The sequence below is a fragment of the Lissotriton vulgaris genome, unplaced genomic scaffold, assembly GCF_964263255.1.
Source record: "Lissotriton vulgaris unplaced genomic scaffold, aLisVul1.2 SCAFFOLD_300, whole genome shotgun sequence".
NCBI lineage: Eukaryota > Metazoa > Chordata > Amphibia > Caudata > Salamandridae > Lissotriton > Lissotriton vulgaris.
The window spans coordinates 300220-324446 of NW_028250131.1; the positions used below are offsets into that span (position 1 = coordinate 300220).

Sequence of the window (24227 nt, forward strand, 5' to 3'; positions counted from 1 at the left end):
CAACATCCTAGCCCACTGAAGAATACCAGCAGCCTAACAGAAGACATCAGGAACTTCAATGAATGGATCACCACCTGCACCCCCTCAAGCATACCAGCAGCCTAACGGAAGACGTCAAGAACTTCAATTAATCGCTCACCACCTGCATCAACACCGTGGACCCCTCAAGCATACCAGCAGCCTAACAAAAGACGTCAAGTGCGTCAATGAATGGATCACCACCTGCAACCCCCTCAAGCATAGCAACACAAAAATAAAATCAAGATAAAAAAAGCATGCCAGCTGGTACACAGAAGAACTCAGGGTGGTGATGCAGCAGTATAAGCAACTCTAAAGCAAGTTGAGAATGAGCAAAGACACAGCAGACAACAACGTCTTCAAATCTGCCCTGACATTCGTCCACCAGCATGTCTGAAATGCCACGTGAACATCCCACAACAACCGCATTGAAGTCAGCAACAACCCCCCTTACAAAACCCATTGAAGCAATCTCTAATCTTCTTTTGGAGGAAGATTATATACACGTACGCAACTTTAACCTTCAACCTGACTCCAGTGACCTCGCAGCCAGTCTTCCAATCTCAGCTGAAGAATGGACCTTGACCATGTGGAACGGCATCACCGCAAACGAGACTGACGCAACCATGAAGACCCTCAGCTCCGGGGCCCCCTAGACCCATGCCCCCACCACACATTCAACAAAGGTCTAACCACCATCAGTGAAGTCCTCACTCCCATCCTGAATGACTCCATCAATGTGGTCCTCTTTCCAGAAACCTGTAGGCAGGCAGCGGTCACAGCCCTGCAGAGGAAACCCTCCGAGGATCTTAAACTCTCCAACTACGGACTAATCACCCTCCTACCATACATGGCCAAAGTCCTAGAGAAAACCATCAATAAGTGTCTGACCAGCAACCTCATCAACCACCAGTTTTTCAAGGCCACCCTATCTCGATGCCGCCCAACCAGAGCACAGAAACAGCACCCATTGAACCTACCTATGCCATTTGCATGATCCAGGACAGAGGAGAGGGTAAGGCTGTCATCCTATTGAACCTCATGGCGGTGTGTCACACATCCTCATCAGGCGCCTTCACAAGATCGAGATTCAAGAATCTGCATGCAATTGATCTACTCTTTCCAGATAAAAAGAACTCTGACATTCAACCTGACGTCATACTCCTTGCAAACCAGAAAGCTCATCTGCGGAGCACCTCAAGGTTCACTCCTCAGCAGAACACTATTCAACACTTAAATAACCCCACTGACTAACATCATTCATACCCAGTACATCAACATCCTTTGCTACAGTGACAACACACAACTAATAGTGACACTCTTGGGCAAAATCTACAACACAAGAAACAAGTTCACTACCTGCATTACGGAAGTAGAAACCAACACTGACAAGACAGAAGTGTTGATCTTTGGAAACAACACCTGCCCATGGGACTCCACCTGAAGGCCATCCAACCAAGGACCTACTTCCACCCCTAACTCGCCTGCCAGCAGCCTAGGGATCATCATCTACAAAAAGCTGAACTTATTAATTAATTAATTAATTGTGTGTCTTGTAAAGCGCACTGCTACCCGCACCGCAGGCCTCGTAGCGCTATAGACCGCTGGGGAACCCGTCCTGGCTTTCCCTGTGAGATAGTCCCTCCTGGGAGTCTCCAAGGTGAAACCAGGCATCCCCGGCGTTTGTGAGGGGCCGTTGTGGAGATGAGGCAAGCTTAATGGCCGGAGTTGCCAAGTGTGATCCCTGATTAGAGTAGGCACCGAGGCGAGAATTATCAAGTCCGCTGATCCTGGTCCAAGACCCTGCCGTGTCGGGAATCGAACCCTGGTCTCAGGCCGTTCTCTGCTCTCGGGTCTGCCGCCTCTAACCAGTGAGCCACACAACTCCACTTATTCGCCCAGGTCTATGATGTCACTGCTTCCACACCCTGCAGAAAAATGTATAATGGCTCACGCAGAAGACCGCCATCTACGCACACATCACCAGTAGTTTCAACTATGTGAACACTCTCCGTGTAGGAATCATCAAACAGCTCACCAGACAGCTGCAAACCAACCAAAATGCAGCAACCAGACGTATCCACAACCTCCCACTCAGAACACATATCAGAGCTGCTTAGCTCCAGATATATAAGCGGCCACATTTCAAGGCACTAACCAACAAATCCCTGCCTACATTCACAACTACATCTCCTTCGATCAACCCCCTATGAACCTATGTTCAGCCGGACTCATACTCAGACACATCCCACGCATACACAGAAATGGATCCTAAAGCGTAGAACGATTTCCCTCAACACATCAGAGCCTCCTCCTCACTTCTTGAGCTAACCAAGAAGCTGATGCCCTGGTTCTTTGAATGACTCCTCCCTCTAGGGTAGACTTACACACCTGCACAGCACCAGGATACCTCTCGGGTCTTAATGCGTTCTACAAATACACTTAACAAATGATTATGCATATCCCAACTTATTTTCCCCAGTCAAGGTAAAAAGCAGTTCCATATACACAGATTAAGTCTTCAGTGAAGGTCTCCACACAGTGAAGTGCAGTGTAGTGGTTTCCTCTCTTGTTAGCACTGCATACAGTGTGAGTGCAATGCAGTGCAATGGTCACAGACACCCGCATTTATTTAAACCCCCTCAGAGTGCCAGACATAAAAGATACAGTGTGTAAAAGTTTCCACAAAAAGTAAATACCTCTCACAGTGTGGGCAATAATCAGTGAAGAGCACACATATTTCTTAAACTCTAAACACACTCACTGCACTTCATATTACTAAATAGTGAGGAATCTGTACACGCTGCAGTGCATCGTACTGCACTTTGAGGAATCTGTACACGCTGCAGTGCATCTTACTGCACTATGAGGAATCTGTACATGCTGCAGTGCACCTTACTGCACTATGAGGAATCTCTACATGCTGCAGTGCACCTTACTGCACTATGAGGAATCTGTACACGCTGCAGTGCATCTTACTGCACTATGAGGAATCTGTACATGCTGCAGTGCACCCTACTGCACTATGAGGAATCTATGCACCTCACTGCCATATACAGCACTGTGAAAAATCTGTGCACCTTGCACTTTGCTGCACTATGAGAAATCTGCCCACACTGCACTGCATCTTACTGAACTACGAGGAATCTGTACACACCGCAGTGCATCCTATTGCACTATGAGAGATCTGTGTCACTGCACCTTACTGCACTATGAGAAATCTGTGTCACTGCACTTCATCTTACTAAATTGCAGTACTGTGGTACAGATTCTTCAGTGCAGTAAGATGCAGTGACACAGATCCATCATAGTGCAGTAAGATGCACTGCATTGTGCACAGATTTCTCATAGTGCAGTAAGATGCAAAGTACCTTGCACAGATGTTAACACAAATGATGATCACAAACACCCACAGGGCCAAAATGAAAGCCTCCCCTCCTCTACCCTCCCCCACCTCTCCCCTCCCCCACCCCGTAGAGGAGCCCGGCTCCTGACAGGGATTTCCCCAGGATTATACCGTCTATTTGTACAAACACAGCAGAAGGTGCTGACAATTTCCTACCTGAGTAGAAACCTGTGCAGACATTTACAGGCTCTCTCCTCCTCCTATGACTGGGGACTGGTGGGGCAGGTGCACATCTGCGGTCTGGGGGGGTCTGTGAAGGTCTGAAGATGAAGATAACTGCACAGACAGGGCGTCCTTCCTCCCCTGCAGCAGACCGGGAACAGATAAAGAGGCCGGAAGTGATGTCAGCATCCGGTGCTGGTGCTGTCTCTGCCACCGCCGACCTGGAAAAGGAAACTCTTTCCTTTCATACAATATGCTCAGTCGTTTCATCAGCAAGCGAGGAGCGCCCTCTGGTGGCCACTAACAGAACCTCCATTCCCAGTCCCCAGGAGTGAACACATTTCACAGGATCAAACATTTTGTGTCAGGAAAGACCTGGGTTTTAGATACCACAGATATGTTTTTAAGACACACACAGTCCAAGATATAGGGTCTCACTCTTGGTTGCTGCTGTAAAAAAATATTTACAGCTTTACTTCACATCTTCAAACCACTGATGCAGAGGACTAAAGAGTATTTACAGGAAGCTGTCAACTGGAAGCGAGACTTTGTATTTCATTAAATATATGAGAATATGTGTTAGTGGTACAATTAAACTGGCAGCTTATTTCTTTTTTCTTTAAACTCTTTATTGGGTTTTTCAAATGCACAGCAGGGTATATAGCAATGTAAATAGAGAAAAATACCATGATGTTTTATCCACCAGATCAAATTCAGTTTGGCATAAGGCATGCTTTAATGCGGAAATTAAAAGAACAACCTGTTGGATTCGTTACGGCAGTGCCAACACGTAAGTGTATTGTTTTGGTTGTGTTTGCTGGCTCTGCCTACAGCCCGTACACACTTTTCATTGATGACTAGACATGTGTCAGACGTTGGACTCTGCAGGTGCACAAGGCCAGGGTATTTCACGCCAGCTCAAGTCACTCTTCCGTTCATTTAACCACTTCGCCTCCTTATCTAACTTTCAGGACCTATGGCAGCAGGAGACAGCTCAGTGCTGGCCTCCGGTGCCTCTCCACCCCCATCCTGCAGGCTTGAGCAGAGCCCACTATGACTCTTCGGCTGCCCGAGGCCACGCAGTGGCCATCAGGAGGGCGGCCCCTTAGACACCGAGGGCTTCCCCCACGCCCCTCTCTAGCCTCTCTCCTCCCCCGGGCAGGCGGAGCCCCGAGGGGAGCTAGGAGGAGCTGAGTGGGCATGTCTGGTGCGGCAGGCAGGGCGAAGGGTACTTAAGCACCCCTCGCCATTTTCCCTGCCTCTTCGCTGCACCGGACTCGTCGTAGTATCCTCGCGGGGTGACACACATTTTGGTCTGGCGTCGGGTGTACTCCGGTGAGTGTGGGCACTATGCCTAGGTCTCTCCCCCCCTTCCTGCTGGTGGCTCCATGTGAGAGTCGGGTCGCTCTGGTCTGCTGGGAAGGGTTTGGGGCAGGGAGGTCCGCCGGGGGTGTTGTTGTGCAGCTAGAGAATACAGAGGCCTCGTGCGCGGGTAACTGGTTCACGTTTGTCTGGCTTGGGTGAGCATGATGTGACATTTAAACGGGTTTCTGATTGATTCTCGGACACCGCATGAGAGATTTATAAGCTATATGAAAGCGCTCACAATTTTATTGGCTTTCATGTGATATTCGACGAGTATAGTCCACAGTTGACGGAACTTCGGGATATACTCTATTGATAAGGAGCGTGTCGTTTGTCCTTGCTGGTTGAAGTCCACCTCCGCTCGTTTGTCAATGCAATAGCGGGCTTGTGATATTACAGCCTGCTCAGTTTTAGTGCATTGGTGCTACAAAACTTGGTGGTATAATGAAGTGCTCAAGGCGTTGCTTCAGGTCTCTCAGTGGCTATCCCGGGTAAGGGGCGGGTGTTATGCCCGAGTAAGAACATGTGTATTTTGAGCACCGGGGCCCGGTGCGCCATTTGCAAAAGGGGAACTAATAGGCTTGCTGTTCTGGGGTTGTCTTCGTTATGCGGGGGAAGCTCAGCATTGAGGTCACAAGCAGAGGTGCGCCTGCCACTCAAGTACCTTGGGGAAGGTCTGAGACAAGAGCCGGTAATTGCCCCAGCAGGGCATCCATTGAAAAGGGGAGCGCTCCCAGAGACGCGGAGCCCAAAAGGGGTGGCCGGAGAAGCGTGACCGTGTGTCCGGCGCTCGCTGTTGCTTAACTCCCTCTGGGCATTTGAAGTGGTTCGCGGCGGGCACCCCACTGGTTGCCTTTTCGCATGTCTTGCTATTTTCTGTTTATTTGTGTTAAGGTGACCTGGAATGTTTCAAGCGCCTCCCAAACACCCCCCCCCCCCCCCGTTTTGAGGACAGGAAGCTAAGCTCGATTGTGATGCACGACTTTATTACTCTGCCGACGGGGACAGTCTTTCAGCAATAGGATTGGTTGTGCGGGCTAAATTGTCGAAATTGTGGGGGGGGGTACACTTTGATTATATTCTTGTACTGCGGAGCCAGGACGCGGGCCTGAGATGGAGCCTTGGGCTTGATTCATTCCTCACAGCTTGTTTAGGTTCGGCTGAGGGTGGCAGGCCAGAAGGTGATCGAGTAGGCTTGCGTTTTTTTTTTTTGTGTGTTTTCAGTATCGCGCTCATTATTTCCCCTCACAGTACGTTGCTTCCTTGCCTTCGGTACGGAGCAACGAGCCCTGGTTGCCTTTTCGCATGTCTTGGGTTTTTCTGTGGTTATTGTTTTATGTTAACTGGAAGGTTTCAAGCTCCCCCCCGGAGCCAGGACGCGGGACAGAGATGGGGCCTTGGACTTCTATCGGCCTTCACATCTTGTTTAGGCGGCTCAGGGTGGCAGGCCCTGGTCCTTGTCAGTAACAAGTATGCCCAGTGTTAGGAATTCACACTTCGTTCCCAACTACGCGGTTCTTTGACACATGAACTCCGATTATCTCAAATGAATAATTCTTATAATTGGGCCTTGGTGTGGGAGCGTGAGATGGCCTTCATCTTCAACATGTCGCATGTGGTGCTCTGCAGCCCGGCTGGTTTCCCGGTTCGCGATCTCCGTTGTCCGGAGGTTGGCGGGGGCGCAAGCGTTTTTGATCGGAGGGGCTGTGGGCTTTGTTACCGTAGGGGCTACGTCAGGGGAGCGGCTGGCCATTCTCCGTGTTCGCGCGCCTAGGTATGGTCCTCCCCGGTTTAGCTCGAGGATTAGGCGGGCATGGGCATACGGCCATGCCCCTGGGTTAAGTTTTCAGCACGTCTGCGGCGGACTCAGCTGCTGAACCGTCAGTTTGGCGGGTTGGCTCCATATTGCGCGGCCATGGATTCATAGGAAGACGTGAAGGGTTTGGTTCACTCAGTGGGTGCCCCGCCCTCATGCTAACCGTAGCTTAATTTAGTTACCTTCTAGTCCCGGTTTTTTATTGCAGCCTTACTTCTGCCTGAGGTCGAGATCACCACAGGGTTTTAATACTAGTATGCTTGTATTGTTCGGCGCACGTGGGCCCTGGCGTCCGTTCGCGGCCATTTTAGTTCGGCGGGATATCCGGCGCAGTTGGGTAATGGCGCACGGCGCTTCGTTTCCTACTATGGTGGGGGACATGTTGGTCGATTCGTTTCATATGTGATTTGAATGCACTTTCACTGGCTGATGACTTGCGGAGTCGCCGTTTGCCCCCCTTTTGTCAGACTGCTGTCGCGTGGGCCATAGGTGTTCCGGACACTGTACTCGGTTCAGGGTGCACGGATCTGACTTGCACCGCGCAACTCGGATATCACCGGGAGCGGAGAGAGACGCTTCCGCTCTCGAGATTCTGGCCAGCCTTTGCTGACGGTGTGCTGGTCTTTGTGCCATGTTCTGCGATTCCGCCCTGTGCCAACTTTCCTGTTGCTCCCCCACTGTTCAAGAAGCGGCGTCCAGTCCTCGCAACCCACGGCTTACCCCCCCCCCTTTTTGTCCTGTGGCCTTCTCGCAGGGTTAGAGGTTTGTCTTATCCCAAGACATACGTCCTGATCCGGGGTGGAGGGGGGGACTTTTTCGGATGCGCACATGGGTCCATGGTTAATTTCATGCTAGGCCCGGCCCCTTGCTTCGCACGCGGCAGCCAACGGAATGATTAGTACGCACGGCAGAGCGAGGGCCTTCATGCAGCAATCTCTGGTTCCCCGAGCGGGGGGGGGGGAAGCGTAGGCGACCTAGCACGGCGCAGGTGATGCCCCCGTGTCAGGTCATCGACCTGGGGCTCCACGAAGTTATTGGTATTATTTTAGAACCGGAACATCTGATTTGGTTAAAGCAGCGCTGAAAGTGAAGTGTGCAGGTTTCTTTGTGTACCAAATCAAAGCGATAATTGTGTGCGAGCTCTAAGGGAGTTTGCACACAGTGCATTACAGGGTTTATGGACAGTCACCTGTGCAGAGGGAAGATCTCTAGTAATCTGAGGGCCGCCACAATGCGGCCCGTGCTGACAGAAGAGATCACCCTCGTCCCATCGCAACTAAGGTCTGACAATTCATGTTGCTTTCTGATTTAACACATTCATAATAATTTAGTTTTAGCAAGCTGCCTGAGCCTGCAAGTTAAGAAGAACTGCACGCTGGTGCCGCCGCAGGCTGGGCTCAGCTGACCTAACTGACACTATGTTTTGTCAAGCGGAGAGGCAGTCGTTCAAATGTCACTCATAATTTGACTGAAATTATGAAAATGTCACACACAGCAATTTGAAAGCTTGGCAGCTATGTATTGGCTAATGAGTCGGTGGGCTAGGTATTAACCAGCAGTAGTCCAAATATCCCAGTGCACCTTGTGGGTATGGAAGGTTGTCCTGTTTGTGTTCTCGGGGCTAACTCTGGGTTCTAGCTTTACTGACGCTCCGCAGCCCTCCGCGGTGCATTGTCACGTACTCATCTGCCTACGAATTGGAAGTACCTGGTGAGATTCTAAGATGACTATGGCTTGAATTGTTTTATGCTACACTAGAGGTAGCAAAAGGTACAGTACAAGAAGTAATGTGTCGTGAACACAAGTTACAGAAGCGTTCAGGGTTCAGGTAGAGACTTTCTGGTATGCTTGAAAGGCAGTCAAACTCATGTACAAATGTTTCCGTAGGCTATAGTGGCACGTGGGCAAGTACTGGAAACAAAAATCATGCTCAGAAGGAGCACTATCTAGGTTACAAGAGATAAGTGTCTGGTGCAGGTTACATAAGAGTACCAAACGCAGGTAGAAGGCTAGTACTGCGCTATAGGGCAGACTCCGAAGCACTTGAACATCTGGTAAGACACTTCCTTAGCAAGGGGTATATCGCTAGCTTTATGTATGGTCCCCCTTTTACTAGGGGGCACAATTGTATTTGGTTGAGGTAATTTTGAAGGTCTAGGATGAGGTGTCCTGTGAGTAATTGTGAGGGGTAAACATTTATCCTCACTCCCATGTGCCCGGTCATTGCATTAGGGCAAGTTTGCACGTCTTCCTCCTTCCCCTATGCAAGGGGCAGCTTCCCGGCATGCTCCTTGCGGTGTTCAGCACGCTAAAACCATGCAGACGTGTAGTCGGGCGCTCTGTGTATAGGTATGGACAACTGTTCCTGTGCATTTTGTGAGGCCATTTGGAGCGTATTATTGGAACACATCTAGCATTGCCTCAATACTGGTAAGTGCTGCGCCTGCCATAACAGAATGTATGCAGGCCACAAACAGTGTGGAATTACTGTACCAATTGTGTTTACTTCCAGACCCTTTCAGGTGTTTGGCATCTGTTTCGGGCCGGTCAGGTACAGCGTAGGGGTCAAAAGCGCATCACATAGAACCAGTTGCATTCAGTGACTTTGGTCTTCATAATTCCAGAATAGATAGAAACAGCCAGACTTGCTTAGGAACAGGAGGCGAGTGGAAGCGTTTCTACTTACACAAACCATGCCCTGCTATTGTGATTTGTGCCATCTTACATAGCTAACACCAGTTGCAGGTAGATATGTGACCTACGGGGGCAAATGTGTCATGGCATAGCTAACTAGCCATTTCAAGTGGATATGGGTCTTATGGGTAAGTTACATATGCTTCTAGGTACATGTCGAGGTATAAATGCATTCTCATGTCAGAAGTTTCCACTAGAACTATTTCGTAAGCTGTGGTGGACGCAAGCACTAAGTTTTTCAAGATAACAGTTGTAAGGTCGTCGTAGTTACATGACACTTTCCACACCATTGACCATAGGGCTGGAGGTAGGCATGTTTTTACCACACCCTACCCTCACGAGTAGGTACTTTGCACATTCCAGTTTTCGTACCTGACAAGCAGGTTTGGCCTTGGTGGCGTAGGGGGCACTGCTGGCCCCACCGCATGGTTGGTAATTGGTATTGGCATCAAAATGGGCAGGGCGCTGGTAGCATAAGCGCTGCATATTCAGATGCCTGCCAGTCTTCACTAGATTCAGGCATGCCCATGCCACACTCGCGGGTGGAGGGCTACCTATCTTGCGGCTGCAAGTGATCCGGGGCATGGTTGGTTGCACACCTAGGGTCACTTGGGCAGCAGGTCCTGGGAGCCTCTAACTAGTGCAAGATAAGAGATGACCGCCCGGCAGTTCTTGGGGCATGTCCTTTGACAGGTACTAGAGGGTAGTACGTGTATACAGTTGGCTATTTCCCTTAGCATAGGGTTCTAGCGGGCTATGTGTTGCAGCCCTGTTAGGGCTTGGAGGACTGCTATGCCACGATGTACTGCCTGTCTATTTGTGCCAAGCTTCGCATGGCTAGGCTCTGCTATTGTCATCCCCGTCATGTTGCTGGGGGTTTTTATGCTGGGGCACAATATATTGCATACGTACACCATACATGAATAGAAGCCAACCTGTGCCATTCTAGGGGGGGAGGGGCCCTTCCTTTTCCTCGCCTAGAGTTGCGGGGTTCCCACTTGTCTCTCTAACTTTTAACCTCACCAAGTGAGAGTGCCTGCCCGAACTTACTTAGGTGCGGCAGGGCCTGCCACTGCTATTCCAGCGTTCGGGGAACCTGTTAGGTATGGAGTACTGACTGGTAATCGAGCCTCTGGACAATCACGCCTGGCCTTGGTAGCGTGGGAGCATATACGGCACCTTTCCCGCTTCTGTGTTACAGATTGGTTTATGAAGGTGTGCGGTGCTTCTAATGGATGTTTTTTCTCTACAATACAGGACCAAAGTTTGAGAAGTGCCCTTCCTTGGGGGGGCCAACGCGAACCACTATCCGGTGTGAGGTTAGCTCAGTGGGGGCAGCCTGCCGGTTGTTGGGTCTGCCTTTGGTTCCCCCCAGGTGCCATTAGGTGTCATTGTGTTTTTAGCTATTGGTACTGCTCTTATCGCTTTTTGGGAAGTGGCCCTCACACCTTTTCCAGCTTTTGGGGGGATCTGATGGTGCGGTCTGGGAACTTTTCTCCCCCTTTGCTTGTTTCACTCAGAGGGGGGTGGCTTGGCTAGGGTGTTTCTTTTAGGAATGGGACGCTCGGCGTTACGAACTGGCCGGTGTCGGAACAGCCTCTGGTGTATACTGGAGTATCCTTAGATTCTCATGGAGCCCCCCCCCCCCAATGTGAGCTGTTTGCCTGATGTTTGTTGTCTCCAATTCACTGGAGGCACCTTGTACCAGTCTAAGCAATCCCTTAGTGGGTGGTTTTAAGGCAACTGCAAACAAGCTATCTGCGAGGTAGCCTTGGAATAAGGGAGAGGCCTGTGCAGGCATTAACGTAAAATATGAAGGTTATGCTGCATATCTCACGATCAGGTTAGAGATGTCGGAGTGTGCTGCAAGCTTCCAACGGGGTCAGAGTATGATCCATATGGAACTCAGCGGCATAACTCCCTAGCGCAGAGGGATAGCATTACCCGTTCAGTCTTATGTAGAGTAAGTGTGCTCTGCGCAGGGTCGACATAGTCCTTCTTTGTCAGCCTCAGTGGCTTACGCCGGCAAGAATGTTTTGGGTAACAGCTTCGGCCTACTTTGGGGGGGATAGGTTCTCTGCCCTTTTGTGGGAGGGACCTTTCTTCTAACCGGTAGGAAGCAGTCCGGTTATAAGAATGCACTTCTAACTGTGAAAGGTTATGTGAAAATCATACGTACAAAGGTTGCAGGTAGGAAAGAAGCTAAGTGGTGAAGGGGGGCCCGGGCGGCGGCGGTTGCCGCCGGCCGGGCTGTGGCGGAGTTACCTGGCAATCCGGATGCAGAGAAGTTCAGCACTGGACCTCAGCGGGCACATAGGGGTGCCAGAGCCTAACACCTGGGGCCTCATGGGAGGTTCCAGGAACGCGTGTCGGCACCCCATTAGTCCTTCGGGCAGTTGTGGGCCTGAGCAACCGGGGGTTTGCCTAGTACGCCCCACAAGGGGCGTGAGTAGTATGTTTACCATAAGGGGCAGCACATGGTGGTTCGCCACGGTGCTGCCTGGCTCATCAGGCGGGCAGGTGGCGAGAATGCGGCCTGCCCTTGGATTGCCCGTCAGATAACCCACTATGATTACATAACGTTGTATGTAATAAAATAAACCTGCGACAGTTTCTTCCCAACATAACACTGGTGTCTAGTGTGTTATTTGCGGGATGCATGCTAATTGTGGGGTGGGGGGGTGCTGTTGCCCTGAGGTGTCTATGCTGTGCTTTTCATGCTGTCACCTCAGGTAGGGTTGACCCCTTTCCACAAGATAAATACCGACCCGTTGTTGTTGTTTTCAGAGTCTGAAAGGCCCGGGTATGATACTAAATGGGACTTTAAACAAAATCATATATATAAATTTGTAACATCACTTTTCTGCCTTAGTTTTCTCCTAATTATTATTCAGGGTATCGTACTCAGTACTCCAAGGTGCATCAGGGTACTCAATATGTCCTTGTGCTGTAAGGACACTGGTCTTAAGCCATTTTTCACTCTCCTTACACACTTCACAATCCACACACAAGCCATGATCTGATCATCCGTACGGGAGCACCAAAAATTCTCCCTCACCCGTTTTTTCCCAAAGTTTGCCCTAAGTGCCCCTGACGATAATGTTTTAGCACCTCAAACCCTCAGGTGGTACAAACTTGTAATTTCACATTAGAACTTTTGTGTCTCTCAGAGTTAGTTCATCCAGAATCTTAACAAATGGTCTCACAGAAGGACCAACAATGCTCTCCCTAAGCTCGCCATGCACTACCATTTGTTCAACACTACGTCCCGATCCATGTACAAACGCCCAAGGCGTTAAGCGGGCTAGTTCCTGCCGGTGCTCACTGGCAGTTCTAAGAAGCAGGTACTGAGATGGGCTCCCCATTTTTGACCTTACCCAAAGGGTGAAAAAAAAAATCTTGACTCTGCAGCAGTGCCATCCTTCACTGCCTTTAATGTAACTTCAAAGCGCCTCGTTTTAGTTCTTTCAGTCTCATTTCAGAACGGAAGTATTGTCAATATTATGAACAACAAAGCCATAGTTGTTGCATATTTATCTTATACAAATAACAACCAATGACAAAGCCAATAGTCCTAGTTTGTTGTAGGTGTAATCTTCTGTGGTGTATTATGTATGTGAATGCAATGACAGAAGCAGCAAAATATTTGTCTGGTGGCACACTATGCTAAGCATAGGTTTTTAGCTTAGATGTTTTAAGCCACGCCCTTAATACTATCGGCCACACCCCTTTGAGAGACCCTCCCCCAGTTTTCATCCCACTTGACTTCCTGCGAACCCAATTCATCAGCACAGACCCAGCTACTGCTACATTCTTCCACATCGCACAATGAAACCAGGCAGACCCACTGTGACCGTTTTCCCCGGGACACTCCAAAGACATACAAGAAGGCAGTCAGCGTGCATGTTCTTCCATGTTGATATGTGGGCAACATTGTAACGATACTCCTAAAGTCTGGAAGCGAGTCTTGCTAGCCTAACTGAGCCCTTACCAGTACCACCAGTGATCAGTGCGTATGCAAAAATGTAAACCCCATAAATAGGTCCTAAAATGCTCGACAGAGCAGGCAGCTGCTAGGGCCTCGAACTCTATAACTGAATAGTTGCTTTCACGTTCCCTCAATCCACAGTTTTTTTGCGTACCCGTCCGCACCTGGGGTAATACTGCCCCCAAACCATGCGCACTGGCATCCACCATTAGAAATGTTTTAAGATGAGTGTCAAAAGGTGCAAGAATTCCCGCCTCACAAATGTCTCTCCTTACACGATCAAAATCACTTTGCTGAGCATTGACCTAACCCACTGAACACACCCCTTCCGCAATAACATTCTAGATTCCTCAGTCTTGTTTGCAAAATTGGGAAAATTAATTGTATAGTATTCGACCAAGCCCATAAATGAACGTAACTGGTCTTTATCATGTCAAATAGGTGCAGACTTAATAGCTTTCAAAAATAAAATTTGAGGTTGGATGCCCTTCCCCGAAATCGTACAGCCAAGGTTTTCAATTTCCTCTACAAGGAACTTGCAGTTCTCCTTCCTTAGGGTAGGACCAGCCCCCTTAGCCTACCTTAGCCTTAAGATGTTGCTGTGTTCCTGAATGGACTCTCCAAAAATCAGAAAATTATCTTGGAAAAACTTTAGGTTTTCCAGATCTCTGAAAACCTCCACCATAATCCTTTGAAGCATGGTTCGATCCCCGGCTCTGACGGCAGGGGTCTGCCCAGCACCATGTGACTCTGGGCAATAACTTGCTTAATCTTCCCAACGGCCCCCAGCTCCTTGACACCCTCGGGTAATTGTTTGCGCATTACAAATACTGGACATTTACATTTACAAAAGACACACAATTGATGGCTGGAATGCAGGACAAATCAGAACATTCACCCCCAGTCAAGAGATCTGGGTAAAGTCATCATTCTTTTGCTCACCATGCCACCCCAGTTTAGAACTGGCCATATGCAAATCAGTCTTGACCCTGTGCCTCATGGTAAAAGTCTAGCCCGAACTGCCAAACCAGGTCCTTCCTGGATTGGAAACAAGCATCCTGGGACCGGTTTCGGGGTTTCACCCCTCATCAACCAGGCTAGCTTGAATCCAGTGGCACAGTTAGCCCGGGACCCACATCTGGGCATACCTCACACACTTAGGGTGAGAAAGCAAAAGACACACTATTCAGCGCTGCAGGTAGGAGCGGTGGGGCTGGCTGGGAGGATTTAGTGAGACGACCACAAGGGAAAATTAAATGAATAATTAATTTTCCCTTGTAGTTGTCTCTCAAAATCCCCCTTACCCCCTCAAGCCGGCCCAACTGCCCCACCGCTCTTACCTCCAGTAGTAGCGACGAACAAAATTGACCGACGGAATGGCGAGCAAATCAGAACATTCATCCCCAGTCAATAGATCTGGGTTAAATCCATCATTCTTTTGCTCACCATGCCACCCCAGTTTAGACATGGCCATATGCAAATCAGTCTTGACCCTGTGCCTCATGGGAACAGTCCAGCCTGAACTGCCAAATTAGGTCCTCCCTGGACTGGAAATAAACATCCTGGGACCAGTTTCGGGATCTCAACCCCTCATCAGCCAGGCTAACTTGAATCCACTGGTACAGTGAGCCCGGGACCCACTTCTGGGGGCTTACCCGCCGCACTTAGGGCGAGAAAGCAAAAGACCAAGCAAAACCCCTTGTGCTAGGGTTAAAAACAGTAAGGAGAAAAAGAGGTACGACAGGAACCATTAGATCAAGTCGTCCTCATCTTAAATCGACATGTTTCAGCCTATGACCTTGAAAGTATCATGGTTTTCTTCAGGATAGTGAGTGAGCTACTGCTGTAATAGTGAAAAGAAATAACAAGAATGGTAAGTGTTTCAATAACCTGTGTTTGATACTAGACCAGTGATCCAGGGGTAGCAAGATGGTGGATTCACTGGTGGTACCTGTAGGGGAACAAAAAACAACATACTGAGCAATGTATGAGTAAGTATACAACTCAATGGGCCCGATTCACAGAATGAATTTAAGACTCAATCCTAAACTTACAACTATTTTGGAATTCACAGAATGCACTTACTACTTTTGGTATTCACAGAAGTTAGGATTTTGTCTTAAGTTTATCTTAAGACAAACTTAAGATAGACTTAAGACAAAATCCTAACTTCTGTGAATACCAAAAGTAGTAAGTGCATTCTGTGAATAGCAAAATAGTAGTAAGTTTAGGATTGAGTCTTAAGTTCATTCTGTGAATCGGGCCATAGTGAGCCAGCCGCCATGAGTTGTATACTTACTCATTCATTGCCCGGTATGTTCTCCTTGCTGTTTCTAACCCTAGTATAAGGCAGCCAGAATAAAAGTATGTGGTAAACTTTGTAGCCAGCTTTAATTCACCCTCATTAGCACTGTACCACTCACAACACTCTGCCAGCTCACATCGGGTCTTAACTTCATCACTGCGGCACGAATTCCGCCGCAGTGCTGACATTCCAATCGCGGGCGTGGTCATAACGGCTCCCGGCCGTCATCAGCACACGCCCACCGTGACTCATGACGGCCGGGAGCCCTCATGAGCATCGAAGAGGTTAATGAGAACCCTTTTGAAACCAAAACATCCCTGAGCTCCTCCCTCGCAGCGAGAGGGTTGTAGCCCGCACCATGACTAGGCTTCATTGTGCGAGGGGGATTCCTTGTGATGAAGCCTCTGGTGGGTGAGGGAAACCGTCCTTTAAAGGGACGCCTTCTACTTAGCCAGCCTCTCTTACCTTTTTCAATCAATAACAATATGCAGGTCAAGTTTCAAGTTTTTTCAAGTTTTATTTTTATTTGCTTTGGTACTCAACTGAGGACCACAAATATTTTAAACATAAAATTCAGGTTATTTACAACAGTAAAATTTCTTGTGCTAATACAATGTTAAAAAAGATTTTAAAAATGTATAAAAGTTATAACAGACAAATTCATTTGGCGGGAATTTACATAGAGTGATCAGTTCCTTTGCTGAGTTAATCCTACATTTAATGTATATGGCTTGCAAGAACCGCTTCCTTGCCGTTACCACCTTTGGATTTAAACAGGCAAACATTAGATGCTCGACATCTTGCTCGCCTCCATTACACAGATTACATTTAGAGTTTTCCTTTAAGTGCCATTTGGCTGTTACCGTTTTGACTGGTAAAATACCGAACCGGAGCAGAACAATCGCTCTCCTGACAGAATGATTTGGGTTGAAAGCAATGTACTGTTGAATTTTCTTGTATGTTATAGTTTCAATGAAATTCTTATATGTAGATAGTTTAGAACAATGCAAAAGGTCTAGATCAAAGCTCAGCCTTGAGGTGAAATATTTCAAAAAGAGTTTAAGTTGGGATGGTGTCCAGGCTAGCAGCAAATCGATATTAATCTCCGCTAGCTTAAAGGCAACTGACATGTTTTTCTTAAAAACGTGTTTGGATGAGTCACGATCAATTGTTTCTTTTTTGAGCAGAGATCGAAGAGTTCCTTCCTCGGCGTGCAGGAGATGATATGCCCACCTGATGACATTAGCAATTCCCGAGAGTAGGAGCTGGTTAATGAGAACTCGAGGCGGAGAGCTTGTACAGGAACGGCCTGTGATACCTTCGTTAGTCTCCGTAATATTTTTCCTTCTTTTAGATCTAGGAAGTTCCACTGGTTTATGGGAATATATTCCAAGGCATATGATAGTACAGGCGGTATCTTAACACTATATTCCTTGAGCAGAGAAGAGAAATGCCTGTGTCCTGACGCTGCGTATAGTCTTGCAAGAGCTCCTGCGCGCACATCAGCTTTTCTGGTCAGGTTCACAGTGTGTGGCCGATTTTGTAGAGACTTGGTGAAGATCCTGCCTAGATAGGTGTATTCATTTACTTATCCACTTTGTCTCCACCAAGGGTCCAGTTATATTTAGAACTCTTTTTCTTTCTTGAAAAAGAAACTATTTTTGTTTCGGTAATGTTAGGGATTAAGTAATTTTCCTCTGTATATTTGTTCAGTGCCTGGAGATTGCTTTGTAGTCCAAATGGTGTTAAATCTAATATGACAATATTGTCTGCGTATAACAGTGTATGTATGTTTTGGAAGGCAACTTTTGGTGGAAAATTGCGTGCTTTCTGGAGACATTGAGGCATATCACTGAGATAGAGTGAAAAGAGTAGGGGAGCAAGGAGACATCCCTGTTTGAGGCCATTGGGGGTCGGGATAGGGCTGGTTAGGCCCTTTTCTCTCCCCATTTGTACCTGGCACCAGGTGTCTGTATGCAGTGATATTAATATTCGTAGTAACTGGTCAGGGATACCCATTTCACTAAATTTTTCCCAGAGTATTCTCCTGTCCACCCTAACGAACGCAGTCGAAAAGTCGATGTAAGCTGCGTAAACAGCCTGAGATTTGATGGACACATATTTATCTAGGATAGTTTGAAGGATGGCAATATTGTCCGTGACTGAATGCTTTGGTCTGAAGCCAGTTTGATATAGAGGGATCAGTCCAGATGAGAAGGCCCAGTTTTGAAGTTGATCCAGGACTTCCGCCGTGAAGATCTTTCCAGTGGCATCCAGCAAAGCGATTTGTCTGTAGTTACCAGGTTGCAGTCTTGATCCTTTTTTATGTATAGGTGTGATGATACTCCCCTTCCACGACTTCGGGATTACCCCAGTGCTGAGAATGTAGTTGAAGAGGGGGGAAAGCATCCTGCTCCACCCTTTAGGATCGATCTGGAGGACTTTGATTGGGATTTGATCTGGGCCAGTTGCTCCTGTTGATCTCGCCCTTCTTACGTGTATCTCAATAGAGAGGGGAGTCGATGTTCCTGTATTTGAGATTTGAGTTTCTGAAATACTAGAGAACGTATAGGCCATTTCTGAATTATTGTTTAATTTGTATAGATTAGTGAGATAGGTTTCCCATTCGTTTGGGGGCACAGGAATACTTTGTAATGTTTTTTTCGTGCCCGTTTCTTTGGCGATTATGGTCCAGTAGGCACGTTGGTTGTTCTGTTTAGCTGCTATCTGCAGATCCACCCAATTTTGATCTTGGGTTATTCTCTTGTGTTTTTCTTTTTCTCTCCTCCGTTGGTTCTTTAGTTTGTTAATTTCTGCTTGCCTAGATGGTGAAGCTTCTAAGAACTGTGCTCTTATCAGTTTATTTAGCAGCTTTGTTCCAGTATCTAATTTTGGATTTTTGTTTTTAGTCTTTGTAGTTCTTGGTTGTGTTAGTTCTTTTATGATCAGTTCAAAATTCATTATTGGGTTTACAGAGTGTGCTGTTTGAAGAAGCTGGTTAGTGGCTATTATATTAGTTATCTTATTAAGTGTCGCTGAGTTCCAATAAATCCGCCTCTGGTTTTGATTTACCATGACTGTACTGTGCTTGTACATGATTTGAGTAGGTGAACATGGAAGTATTTTCCACTCTGTAGATAACTGTAGGATAGCGTGATCGCTTCCGTGAACACAATTTATTTTTAGTTGTGGGGCGGATCCGAACAAGTCGAGACTGGATATCATATAGTCCAAAAGTGTGTTGCTATTATTCACCTGTCTCGTATTTGAAGCGGGGATGTCGCCTTCCACATTCCCGTTTAATATTATTCCATTTAGCGTTGGGAGTGATGCTAGTAGAATTTTTCCCCTTTGATCCGCCTTGTTCCCTTTGGGGAATAATGGTGTGGACATTTCCAGCGCCTCTTCTTCATACCAGTTAGACCATTTTGATATTTCTTTGTTGGAAACTTTTCTATTTAGATCCCCCATGATGAGCAACGGTGGATAATCATGCATTTCAATTATTTGATCTATGTCATCCAGGATCTCTGTCATCATTCCGTCCATTTTTCCTCCAGGCGGGATATATACATTAAAGATTAGTACGTTATTTTGGGAGTCTGAGAGGTTTGTCCTGCACCTAACCTTAATACATTGGTAATTATAAGAATCCGTGGAGATTATTTCCTGGCGCCCAGTCATACTCTTCACTTAGTAAAATTGCAATCCCACCCTTCGCGTGCCCCCGCTTGACCCGCAGGGCAAGGACATCATGAAGTATCCCTCGAGATTGAAATTTTGTGTACTCCAGGTTTCTTGTAGGGCCACGATAGCGGGAGAGTTTTTTACTAATTCTGCCATTTTTTCTTTAGTTTTTCCCGCTATATTCAAAGAAGAGATTACTAAGCCTGTGCTAAACAGAAGAGCTAGTGTCCTTCGTTTGTTTGTTACTGTTCAGGGTCTCAGAGATCCAGTCCCATGACTGGTCCCTCTGTGTTGTGTCCTTACTGCGAGTGCTTTTGCTCCAAATTTCCCTTTCGCCATTCTTTACTGAAACAAATAGATTTGCTGCTGATTGATCTAAGGGATAGTTTTTTTTATTTATGGTTTGGTACGTTTTTTGAGAGGATTCAAGCGGATACATCATATTGTAGACTTCATTTTTTAATACTGGGATAAAGTCATAGCCACATTTGTGGAGGATCTCGCTCTCCTTAAGGATAATTCCTGGTAAGGCTGGGGACCAGAATTCTACAATTGCAAATTTTTGTTTTCGCTTTGTCCGGAAACATTACTAGTTTGATCTCATTTTGCGCAAAAAATTTTAGCGGCTGGATCTGTTGCAGTAGGTTAATGATTCGGCCGCGGTTGAGTGGAGCTTCATCAATAGGGAATAACTCTGTGATTTGTAAGTAGTTGGATCTTATCTCCTCTACTTGGGATTCTTTTCTCTGTGATTCTGGATGTCCTACGAGTGTTCCTCTTAAAGTTGCACTTTCCGAGCTGTGTATGAAATCAGTAGCCTTTGGATTTAACCCTTTCGATGCTGATGACGAGCTCAGCTCGTCATCACCCACGGGTGTCGTGTGCTGATGACGAGCTGAGCTCGTCATGGAAGTACCAAAATGGTAATTTGCAGCACAGGGCAAAAATCCCCGCAGCAGCCATGTGGTTAATGTGGAGTATTGGTAAAGGTTTTTGCTGTTGGTTTTCACCTGTATCTTCTGGTGCTTCATACTCGGTGTCGGGGGCAGTGTTGGTCTTCCTTCATAACCTGGTGAGGCGTTAAGTAGGGGAGTGGTAATCTGAGATTTGATTTTTGTGGCCTTCTTCTTTTTAATCTTCTTAGCGCCTTTCTCTTTTTTATCTTTCTTTGCCGTTGTTCCTTCTTTGTTTTTTTCGAGTCTTCACTAGTTAACCCAGTGTTTGTTCCAGGATCAGGTATTACAGGATTGGTCATGTTTAATTTGGATTTGCTTTTTGTAAATATTGGGTAGTACGTCACAGATTGTTGATGTGGTTCTAAGTTAGTTTGCTCTTTAAAGAGTTTCCTGAGGGAATATACGGTGATGTCACTCTGCTTTCCCACACTTTCGCCAGATGATTTCTTCCCGGTTTCTGTTGCAATCTCTTTTTTCGAGGGAGGCGGCATAGTGTCCTTTTTTATTTTTAAGGCATCACCAGTTATCTCTTGACATTTGCCACAGATTCCTGTTATTTTTGTTGTTTTTGATGACCGAATTTGTTCTTTCTTCTTTTTTTCCTCAACCAGAAATTTTAGAATTTTCCAATATGTTACCTAAATGGTTGAGGACTGATTCCAGGATGTTTTGTAAAACAAACATTGATTTAGAGACTGGAGTGTAATGATTGATCAGGCCAGTGGTTTTAAAGATAGAAAGATCTGGTGAATTTTCGAGATGGCCCTCTATATCTATTGATTTTTGTGGAGTACTGATCTGTATGTTGTCGATCCTCCTTTGGTGTTTCATTTGAGATATTCCATCCTTGCTGCTGGTGTCTGGGGAGATGATGTTGCAGTCGAAAGACTGTTGTATTTTAGAAAGATCCGGTGTTATTGATCCGGTTGCCATTAAATCTGAGGTTGAGTTCACTTGTTCCATAAAGGTATTTTTCTCCCCTGCTTCTGGGATTATTTGGGTGCCGTTTCCAACTTCCGTGACACCTACTGTTTCCGAGTTTGCCTGTTCTTTTACTATATGGTCCTGGTCATCTGGGTTTGCTTTTGCAAAATACTTTCTGATTCCAGGGGTTGCTATTGTCTTTCTGTTTCTTACTGCCTTATTGGTGCTCTTCCTGATTGCGTCGTCCATTCCCATTCTTTTCATGAAGATGGTTCTGGATCTGAGCTTCTTGTAAGCCATTGCACTGTATTAGGTCAGTTAGAGGTGACACGTTGTTGTCCAGAGGTCCAGGCGGGGCGGAGACTATATATATTTTCCCCTTCTATTCCCTGCTTTTGACCCACGATAGAAGTGCCTGCTTCCAATAAACACAGTCGGGTAGTTAGACTTCGGGGTCAATGCCCGGCGCGCCACTCATGCAACGCCAGCACCAGCACCCAGATCCAATTCCCCAAGTTCGTTCCTATAGGATTATGCAGTTTGTTTGGGGCCTGCTCTGGACTCCTTGCCACTCCCGCTTAAAGCAAGGGGACTGACTTAAAGGAATACTTGGCGTCTTGTGACTCCTGGCTGTGGCGGCGGGAAGACCTGAGCTCCGTAGTGACTTCTGCCTGTGGGGACGTGAAGACCCCAACTCTCAGCAATCCCCCCGCTTTGATCGCCACCAGTCTCAGTCTAAACGGGCGCCGACTTAGCAGTAGTAGTAGGCAAATATAGGATGCGGAGTATTAATTTGAATTAAAGACAGACAAGACGGTCTTCTAACTCAGACGTTGTTTTTAGGAGCTCTCGGACAAAGAATAAGATCATTCAAAGAAAAACTGATTTTCAAAAGAATTCGATCAGACTTTGCAAGCATCAGACTCTAAAGCTGGATTAAAAAACCCTCCAATACCTTCACATCAATTTTGAACAAACCCCGGTTTTTACTCTATGGGTCTCAGAATGGAGTTCGCGACATAACAGGAATACTTGTGTCGAGGAGGAGGAGCAACGAGTGAGAGCAGGAGCGGAGGGTGCAGCAGTACGGAGGAGCAGAGCCGAACTCTAAAGGAGCCGAGAAGCTGAAAAAAACCCGCAGAAAAATCCGTAGCTGCCACCGCTGCCGCCGCCGCCGAGTTGAAGAGACGGCAGCGGGCTGCGGGAGCGGCAAGTACCGGCAAGCAGACATCAGATTCGGCAAAGAAGATCCCTCCCGCACCCCCTCTCCGCATCTCCGAGCGAAACCGATTAACTCGCAGCTGTTGCCGCCGCCGCCGCCGTGGTGAAGAGGAGGCAGCGTGCCGCGGCACCGGCACCGGCAAGACTTCAATACAGAGGGCCCCGCCCGTACTCCCTGCATTTTTGAGAGGCCGTTGCCGCCGCCGCACAGGTGAATAGAAGACGGTGGGCGGTAGCAGCGGCCAGCATTGTTTAAAGACAGGAGGACCCCCCCCGGCACTCCTGCACCCCCTGCGTCTCTGGCAGCCGACCTTACTGCACCAGCACCGGCATAGGAGGTGTGCGAGCCGGGTGCCCAGGTGTTACGGTGTTTGGAGCTTGCAACACGGAGGACCACATCGAATAGACCGGCATTACAGTACTGTCCTGGGCAAGGAGGCAAGAGCTGCGGTGTCACTGCACCGAGTGGGATGCTCCAGTAGAGTACAGCAAGGGAACTAAGGTGAGCCAGCCAGTCGTATTACCTCTTCGCCTGGCCACTCTTTATACATAATAATAACTCACCAGAAGCAGCAACCCCAGGTCAAACTGATGGACCAACCCCAAAATCGTTGGCCCATCTTCAGCCACATAAGCTTTTCCCACAACCTGTTGTGATTTGAACTCAATGGGAGATGAAAAAAATCCCAACATTTCTATCTTTTCTCCCTGTAACCTCTAGGATTAATATCTTTGGGAAGAAACGTAACATAAGGCCTCTCGTTTCTCCAGGTACGATCTTCAATAAAGAGCTGGAGTCGATCCATCAGTTCCACCCATCTGTCCAGAATCTTGAATGATGCCTTTGCAGGGGCGGCTCCTCCACCTGGACGGAGGAGCGTTGCCCCACTGATTTCTCGCAATGCGAGAAAGCCAAAACATAAAATGATAATAACTTTTGGTCATTACCATTTTATGTTTCTTTCCACACTGCGGGGGGCGGGTGTGGGCAGAGCTGCCCGGGCAGGGCAGGAGTGGTTTGCCCACTCCTGAGTACGCATGACTGGTTTGGTCAGCCCTCTTGGGCCGCCCAAACCAGTCATAAGTATTCTGGGTTGCAGCCGACATGGAGAATATGCAATCCCCTATAGCCCCTGGTTGGGCGGCGTCCCGGCCAATCACAACGCTCCACTGGAGCATTGTGATTGGCTTAGGGGAGGGGAGGGAGGTTGCCTGCTTCCTGTTCCAGCCGGAGGCAGGAAAGTAGGAGCATACCGAGCAGTGAAGATGCAAGACCCAGGCCGGCAGAAAGATAGGTTTTATTTTTCTTAAATGATTGAACCCCCCTCCCAACGCGACCCCCCTTCCCTCGTGACCCCATGCCCGGCCTGCCCATCCGTGAGCCATGCCGGCCACAACTGTGTCTTTGGTTGAATCCTTCTGACATATTCTCCCAAGGCAGGGAGAACCATCAACACACAATCCCCATTCTCGTCTTCCCAACTGAAGTCATCGGTAACTGCAGTCCGGGATTTGGCAGACTCTTTACAAACCCAGGCATATTGACCTCTATGCCCACATCTTCTGCACTCCTTGTTTGAAGTGAAACAGCACTTTGAGTGACTGGTATGATAGGCACTGCAGCACCAAGAGCAACCCTTCGCTTTTGCCTCTCTCTGTGCTTGATTATTGGATTTGCTCGGTCT

At 47.7% G+C, this 24227-nt stretch overlaps 1 pseudogene; it reads left to right on the forward strand.

The window, feature by feature from the left end:
* Window positions 1–5558: 5558 nt before the first annotated feature.
* On the forward strand, window positions 5559–5813 carry LOC147663349 (Nuclear RNase P; annotated as a pseudogene).
* The last annotated feature ends 18414 nt before the right edge of the window (window positions 5814–24227 follow it).